The sequence below is a fragment of the Herpailurus yagouaroundi genome, unplaced genomic scaffold, assembly GCF_014898765.1.
Source record: "Herpailurus yagouaroundi ecotype Mexico unplaced genomic scaffold, PumYag 150361, whole genome shotgun sequence".
Classification (NCBI taxonomy): Eukaryota; Metazoa; Chordata; class Mammalia; order Carnivora; family Felidae; genus Herpailurus; species Herpailurus yagouaroundi.
Window position 1 is genome coordinate 1 of NW_024422675.1, and position 9,032 is coordinate 9,032.

Genomic DNA, 9,032 nt, shown 5'->3' on the forward strand with positions numbered 1-9,032 from the left:
AAGAAAAGACTCAGTAAGCTTTGAGTTATTAGTAATTCAGTTGGTAAATTCTTCTTTTTTTAAAAAAAAAATTTTAATGTTTATTTATTTTTGAGAGCGAGAGAGACAGAGCTGAGTATGGGAGGGGCAGAGGGAGAGGGAGACACAGAATCCAAAGCAGGCTCCAGGCTCTGAGCTGTCAGCACAGAACCCGACGTGGGGCTCGAACTCACGAACTGTGACATCATGACCTGAGCTGAAGTCAGACACTTAACCAACTGAGCCATCCAGTTGCCCCTAAATTATTCTTGATAACCCAAGACTTCACCAATCTGTTAGAGATAACTTTGACTCAGAACTTTTTTTTTTCCCTAGTGTAAATCCTACTCAATTCTCCCAAGCTTCTTTTATGTTTCATTATTGGAGTTTGTGAACTATTTCTTTAATGTTTATTTATTTATTTTGAGAGAGAGAGTGAGAGCAAGCAGAAGAGGGGCAAAAAGAGGGCAAGAGAGAATCCCAAGCAGGCTTTGCATTTTCAGCACAGAGCCCGATGTGAGATGCTTGATCTTATGAAGTGTGAGATCATGACCTGAGCCAAAATCAAGGTTTGGACGCTTAACCAACTGAGCCACCCAGGTGCCCCTTGTGAACTATGTCTTAAAACTATTTGACCATAGCCAACTAGTAATAGAAGTACCTACTAATGTTTATAATATACACTCAATATATTTGTCTAACAAAATTTAATTCTTTTTCTTCCAGGTAATTTATCCTCAACATTCCAAACTTACTGATAAGGAAGTAAGTAACAATGTTGCTCTGTATAGTCTACTATGGTGTTTCTGTTTGTTTTTATTGGTGTATGTGTATCAACATATATAGCTTTTGTTTTCTTTTTCAGAAAACCAATATTTGCTATTTGTCTTTTCCAGATTCAAATTCAGGTAATTATTTTTCATGTGGTGTTTTTGTTGAATTTTATACTAAGAATATTGATTATACTCTTAATATGTGAAAATGAATTGAAATAGAATTTTAGAATGCAAACTCAGTTTCAGCCTAGCAAGTCAGTGATTGTGATTCTTAGTTTTGCGATGCCAGCCATGTCTTTTTTGATTTTAGTTGGTTCAATTTTTAAAATAACTGTTATGGGGGCGCCTGGGTGGCTCAGTCGGTTGGGCGTCCGACTTCAGCTCAGGTCATGATCTTGTGGCCCGTGAGTTCGAGCCCTGCGTCGGCTCTGTGCTGACAGCTCAGAGCCTGGAGCCTGTTTTGGATTCTGTGTCTTCCTCTCTTTCTCTCTGACCCTCCCCTGTTCATGCTCTGTCTCTCCCTGTCTCGAAAATAAATAAGCATTAAAAATTTTTTTTAAAAAATTATAAAAAATAAAAACTGTTATGTTGTAATGAGGTAAAACATCAAGGAGCAATAAATCGTTGAAATAGTGAAGAGAGTGAAAACCAGCAACGTTGGTATGTTTGGGGATTTATAGTAAGTAGTTTACTTTCAGTTTGGGATTTGAAAGCTTACCAAGAACTGTAAAAGCAGTGACTTAAAAAAAAAATACAATAGAGTGAATCTGGTTATGAAGCATGGCCATCAATTACTTGTAATAGTTTGTGTGAGTTAATATATGTAAAGACTTGGAATAGTGCCTGGTGTATAGTAAACACATATAAGCGTTTGCTATTATTATTAAATTTGGTGTTACTGGTCTCTTTCAAATTCTCCCTTTGTGTGGTCCTAATTGTTGAAATTTTTCAGGTTGCCTCTTTTGTTTCACTTTCAAAACAGCTTTTCAGACTTGTAGTGACCAGAACATTCAACATCTTAGACCACACACAGTTAGAACCCTATGAAGCATAGGCACTCCATTATTCCCTTTCCTTTAGTGGTTACTTCTAATATCCTTTTAATTTAGTTTAGTTAATCTGATTTGGGAGATTTGACATTTTAATTTGTAAAAGCATTTTCTCCTTTCCTTGTAAATGTTTCCAGAGTTCTTTCCTATACATTTGCAAGTCAGCCTTCATGAATTGTATAAAAAAGAAATGGTATCTTGGTTAAAAGAAATGCTTTTGAGAAATCCCAGTAGGACTTTTGTTCTAACTTGGAATTATTGGAATTTCTTAGTATGTTTGTCCATTAATGAAATAAATGATAGAGGGGTCTTATAGGATTTTTCCTCATTTCAGTTAACATTTTCCTTACAAAGTCTACACATGCAGTTCTGAATGTAGTGAGTGTTGAATTGGACTTCCAGGTCTCAGGGTAAGCTGCATTACAGGATAAACTGACTTGTTGTTATTGGAGTCCTGGTGCATTACACTGCACACTCTTCCTTTTGAGATTATACCTGGTTTTCATGGCTCTCTTTTTCACCTTTCTGTATGAGTTTCAAGGCTAAGAAGATAATTTGGATAGCCTTTTTTATTTTTAGTTTTTATTATAGTTTTTCTTTTAGTCAGTCACTCCGTGTATCCCTGTCTTGTTAGAAGTTAAACTCAAATGTATATCAGAATTTGTTCAGTATTTTAGTCACTTGAGTGACCTACAGGTGTTTTGTAATGCCTTTTTTAAAAGCTGCACATCAAATGAAGTAGGGTTTGTTTTATTTAAAGTACCGTTGATACTCAGAAGTGAAATTGACAAAAGGTCTTAAAAGAAGACACCTTGTCATCCTAAGAGATGAATATTAATCTAGATAGCATTAGGCTGTGAGTTTTTATGTATTTGAGAGTTCTATTCTCAGTTGTGATTATCCAAACAATTTGTTTCACTTATATGTTTATGAAATGCAAGTTGGGATTGCTGTGCTAACTTTGAAATGGATTTGAATTTTTCTCAAAATAGCTTTTATTGTTTTGGAAGGAAATCCAGGCACAGTAGAACAGTCTTTAGGAAAGAATCATAATCTAAGTTTTGTTTCCATCGTGCACACTTAAAAACAGTGAAACAAGATTCAGAATCAAGGGTGTATAGGTAAAGAAGAGTGCTTTTGGGATTCCCAAAGGAATGATTTGCCATTCCTCCACTTCCTCCAGCTGCTATCCATACATACCTTATTTTTTGACAATATTAATACATTTATTTTTAAATTATATTAAATATAATTTATATTTATATAAATAAATAAATTATTTATAATTTATTTTATTTAATTTATTAATTTATATATATTCATCATAAATATGTTATATATAAAATACATATATATATTCTTATAATTTTATATAATATATAAGTAATATATATTATACATATTTTTATAATTTTATATAATATGTAAATAGATAATATAATATATAAGTATATATTTATTAATTTATAATTTATTAATTTATAATATTATTAATTCATAATAATTAATTTATATAAAAGCTCAGTGGTAGCATCTTGGATTTATTTATTTATTTATAAAATTTAAATCCAAGTTAAAGAAGATGTAGTTTATATATACAATGGAATACTACTTGGCAATGAGAAAGAATGAAATCTGGCCATTTGTAGCAACGTGGATGGAACTGGAGGGTATTATGCTAAGTGAAATAAGGCTGGCAGAGATAGACAGATACTGTATGTTTTCACTCATAGGTGGGTCCTGAGAAACTTAACAAAAGACCATGAGTGAGGGGAAGGGGAAAAAAAAGTTACAGAGAGGGAGGGAGGGAGGCAAACCATAAGAGACTCTTAAATACTGAGAACAAAGTGAAGGTTGGTCACGGCTGGGGGAGAAGGGAAGTGAGTGATGGGCATTGAGGAGGGCACCTGTTGGGATGAGCACTGGGTGTTGTATGGAAACCAATTTGACAATAAATTATATTTAATAATAATAAAATTTAAATCCAAGTTAGTTAACAGCCACACATACCTTAGATCCTGTGACTTTAGAAGAAAATTTTTTGTTTAGTTTGTTTTTAGGTTTCAGTTTCTTTTGTTCCATTTGAGTGACTTTTGTCTTTAGGAGCCTACATTTAAAGTGTGCCTTCTCTCTCATAAATATTTGTCAGATTTTTTTTCTCTGTGTTGATTACCATTAATATCATCTGGATGTAGGTGTTTCTGAGGCTTAAGCTATGATGGGTACCCAAGGACTATAATCACTATATTTTAAATATGTCCAGAGTGAAAATTCACTATTAGTAGAGGGAGTTTTAAATAAGGATGAATCCAAGGGAAAGATTAATTCTTTATTTTTCTTAATGTTTATTTTTGAGAGAGAGAGAGAGAACAGGGGAGGGGCAGAGAGAGAGGGAGACAGCAGACAGCACCAGCAGATGCAGGATTCGATCTCACAATCATGAGATTGTGACCTGAGCCGGAAATCAAGAGTTGGGACACTTAACCGACTGAGCCACCCAGGTGCCGTTGGAAAGATTAATTCTTGATCTGGATGGATTAGATATGCAGACAGTATTTGTCTCAACAGATTTCTTCTCTGTAAACAACAGGGACATCATCATGCATTTTACCCTTCCCAGTGGTGAGAGCAGTACTTCACACACTATCTGTATTGAAGGGCCAGTTGGATTTTTAAAAAATTCCAATCTGTTGTGGACCATGCTTTTATGAAATGCAATCTAAATGCATATTTAGAAAAATGAACAGGAGAAAAATGAAAGAAATGCAAAATAAAAGTCCAAATTTGTTATGGCAGTATCAGATTTCTGTAAGACTTTCTAAATAATTATTCTCAAGTTGGATATTTATTTTTTATCATGGATTAGTAACAAGAGTTTGTGGACTGGCATCAGTCTGTGGACTATACTTTGAGAAGCTCTGGTCTAAAGTCCTGCTTCTCTGCAACTCCAACTCATCCGCTCTTAATCACAGGGAGAGTGACTACATAGAGCCAGCCTAGCTCTTGAAGTCTCGTGTTTTATCTTAGTCTTATGCATTCTGATCTACTCTATAGCTGTGTGCTAATATAGAAATAATATTTAAAGTTGTCTGTTCCCTGTGGGAATAGTATTTAAGCTTTTATCTCGAATCTTTAAGTGATATTTTTGGTACAAGAAGGTGTCCTCTGTTTAGCTTTGCAGTCTTGGTTTGATTGGCAGATGTGAAAGAGGCTTGGAAAATACCCTATGCCCTTGAGAATTTAAAATGGGAGGAGAGTTCTTTTTTTTTTTTTTCCAGGTATTTATTTATTTTTTTTTTCATTTAAATTTTAGTTAGTTACAATACGGTGCAATATTGGTTTCAGGAGTAGAATTCAGTGATTCATCACTTACATACAACACCCAGTGCTTATCACAAGTGCCCTCCTTAGTGCCCATCACCCATGTAGCCCATTTCCTACCCACTTCCCTCCATCTACCCATACTTTGTTCTCTATCATTAAGAGTCTCTTGTGGTTTGTTTCCTTCTCTTCTCTTCCCCCAACTTCCCATATGTTCATCTCTTTTGTTTCTTAAATTCCACATATGAGTGAAATCATATAGTATTTGTCTTTCTCTGGTTGACTTATTTTGCTTAGCATAATACGTTCTAGCTCCATTCATTTCATTGCAAATGGCAAGATTTCATTCTTTTTTATGGCTGAGTAATATTCCAGTGTGTGTGTGTGTGTGTGTGTGTGTGTGTGTGTATCACATCTTCCTTATCCATTCATCAGTTGATGGACATTTGGACTCTCTCTGCAAATCTGTATTTTTGTATCCTTTGGCTAAATACCTAATAGTGCAATTGCTGGATTGTAGGGTAGTTCTATTTTTAGTTTCTTGAGGAATTTCTATACTGTTCTCCTGAGTGGCTGCACCAGTTTGCATTCCCACCAACAGTGCAATAGGGTTCCCCTTTCTCTACGTCCCCACCAACACCTGTTGTTTCTTGTGTTGCTAATTTTAGCCATTCTGACAGGTGGGAGGTGGTATCTCATCATGGTTTTGATTTGTATTTCCTTGATAATGAGTGATGTTGAACATCTTTTCATGTGTCTGTTAGCCATCTGGATGTCTCCTATGGAAAACTATCTATTCATGTCTTCTGCCCATTTCTTAACTGGGGTTTTTTTTGGGGGGGGTGTTGAGTTTGATAAGTTATTTATAGATTTTGGATACTAATCCTTTATCAGATATGTCATTTGCAAATATCTTTTCTGTAGGCTGTCTTTTAGTTTTGTTGATTGTTTCCTTTGCTGGGCAGAAGCTTTTTATCTTAATGAAGTCCAATAGTTCATGTTTCCTTTTGTTTCCCTTGCCTTCTGCAACGTGTCTATTACGCTGCTTCCAGCCAAGGTCAAAGAGGTTTCGGCCTGTGTTCTCCTCTAGGATTTTGATGGTTTCCTGTCTCATATTTAGGTCTTTCGTCCATTTAGAATTTATTTTTGTGTGTGGTGTAAGAAAGTGGTCCAGCTTCATTCTTCTGCATGTCACCATCCAATTTTCTCAACACCATTTGTTGAAGAGACTGTCTTTTTTCCGTTGTACAGTCTTTCCTACTTTGTCGAAGATTAGTTGACCATATGGAGGGAAAGCTCTTCTTGGTATTCCATGTGACATTTATGTAGGAAGAGCCATGACTGAAAGAACCAGCTCCTTACTTGAATGAACTGTGTGGCACAGAGACCAGTGAGTTCAAGAAGTGTGATCTGAAGGGTGTTTTTCAGAAGGACTTTTTTTCTACCTTTTTTTTTTAAGTTTATTTATTTAAGTAAACTCTGTACCCAACATGCGGCTTGAACTCCTAACTCCCAGCATCAAGAGTTGCATACTGTGCAGATTGAACCAGCCAGGCGCCCAAAAGGACTTTTTTTTTTTTTAATGTTTATTAATTTTTGACAGAGAGAGAGAGAGAGACAGAGCACGAGTAGGGGAGGGGCAGAGAGAGAGGGAGACACAGAATCCAAAGCAGGCTCCAGGCACTGAGCTGTCAGCACAGAGCCCAACGCGGGGCTCGAACTCACGGACCGCGAGATCATGACCTGAGCTAAAGTCGGATGCTCAACCGACTGAGCTACCCAGGTGCCCCAAAGAAGGACTTTTTTTTTGAGTGAAGAAGCTTTTGATCTCTGCTCCAATTGGCAATAAAGTCGCGTTAAAAATGTTTTATTGAGATATGATTCACCCACGTAAAGTGTATAAGTCAGTGATTTTTAGTATATCCATAGAGTTGTGCAACTATCACCACGATCAATTCTAGAAAACTTTTGTCCCCCAGAAAGAAACTCCATTCTCCATTTCCCTTCCACCTACTTCACCCCCCACCAGTCCTAGGCAACCACCTGTCTACTTCCTGTATGGATTTATATACTCTGGATATTTCATATAAATAGGAGCGTTTTTTAGGTCTTGACTTGAAAGAGCCAGTATGATGCAGTGGTCAGGAGTACCAGCTCCAGGGTCAAACTTCTTGGATTTAAATTCTTGCTCTGCCATTTAGGAGATTTATTTTATTGGGTGTTTACATGACCTTTTTATGCCTTGGTTTCCTCTTCATAAACAGGAATGATAATGGGATGTACCTGAGAAGCATGAAGACCAAATGAGTTAATATATCTAAAGCATTTAGAACAGTGCCTGGAACAGGATAAGCACTCATTAAATAGTAGTGTTCAACTCATATATTGAAAGGGAAAAATCACTTCCAAAATAGTGACAAAATATAATGACAATAATTTTGACCTGGGATTGTGTTTGATTTCTGTTGTAAGAACTTAGTTATTTGGAAAAGGATGGTGGGGAAAGGTCACAGCAATTTTCTTGGTTTAAAGAGTGTTGGTTTATTAGTTCTGTTTTCTAGGCTAGTAACCATGGTCTTGATTAGTTAAACTGGAACTTACCTTAAAGCTGTGGGGTTTTACTGAGCAAATCTGCTGCTTTCTTAATACTTGCTATTTTATCAAAGGAAAGGGTTTATGTTGCCCTTGATCAAGAACCCATATTAAGGTTTATTTTCCTTGGAGAGCTGTCACTTGATCTTAAAACTTGTGTAAGTTAATCCCTATACCTTGGTTTATATAAGGAAAAAATGATTTACATTAAAATGTTTTCTCATTTTTAATGTTAATAATCAGAAAGGTGTGGTGCAAATAGCATAACTTTTAGGTCTTTTTGGAGTTTTGTAGAGCTTAGTGAATATGTTGGGTAAAGGATGCTTGGAATTCAGTACAATTATAGGTCAGTTGTGGGGTTTTATTTTAGAATAATTGAACATAGCCACTAGAAGTGACTTTAGAGAGTATCTTATGATACCATTTTTGTTGACAAGGAAATTGAGAATCTTAGGTTAAGTGACTTCTAGAACACTAATTATTGACAGACCTGGGACTAGATTCCATTGATCGTGGTGCCTTTGTCCTCAGGTCCCAACTTTTCCCCCACGATCACATTCATGTAACCGTTTTTCACATGTAATTGTTATGTTGCTTGTGTAGAGCTGCAGTCTCTTGTTACACTGACAAACTGAATGGCTCATACTAACAGTAGAAATTTATTTTTGATGAGGTTGTAGGGTGTCAGGATTTCCTTGCTCTTTCTAGGTATCATTTTCTGCATAGCAAATGCAAAAAATCTGATCGTCAATCTGTAATGTCTCCTTTCTCATCATAATGATGAGGTCAGAATGGAGAACACAGGTCTAGCAAGATAAGGAGTTGATATTTCTTCCTTTCTTCCTTTCTTTCTCAGGCTTCATGCCTGGCGTGGAGCCCCACACGGGCTTGAACTCATGACCCTGAAATCAAGACCTGAGCTGAGATCAAGAGTCAGACGCTTAACTGACTGAGCCACCCAAGGTGCCCCAAGAGTTGATATTTCTTTAGTAACCTTTAGTGTGTGAAGGGACAGACCTCTGAAACATAAAACAGGAACCATTTACCTCAGTTGACAAGGATAACATGGCTAAAGCTTTTTGACTTGGTGAACTGTCTTCCTGACCAATACTGTATAGCTTGTGGGTGCAGCTGATTACTGGAAAGTTCTCACAGCATGCCCATGATTTGAGAATAGAGCTGGATGGGTAGGGAGTTAAGGCTATGGGAGCTTCATTACTTCCCTTTCACAAAATTCAGCATTCTTTGCATTTTCCAGATGCTACGTATCTGTTTC

The 9,032-nt window shown here is 36.3% G+C and overlaps 1 long non-coding RNA gene across 1 annotated transcript in view; it reads left to right on the top strand.

The window, feature by feature from the left end:
- The first annotated feature begins 568 nt into the window (after nucleotides 1-568).
- The window catches only part of LOC121026645 (uncharacterized), a 13,757-nt gene continuing 5,293 nt past the window's right edge, over nucleotides 569-9,032 (top strand). Inside the window, exons 1-2 of the long non-coding RNA XR_005788408.1 lie at nucleotides 569-783; nucleotides 884-926. This is a non-coding gene — a long non-coding RNA (uncharacterized LOC121026645). The remainder of the gene's footprint in view (nucleotides 784-883; nucleotides 927-9,032) is intronic.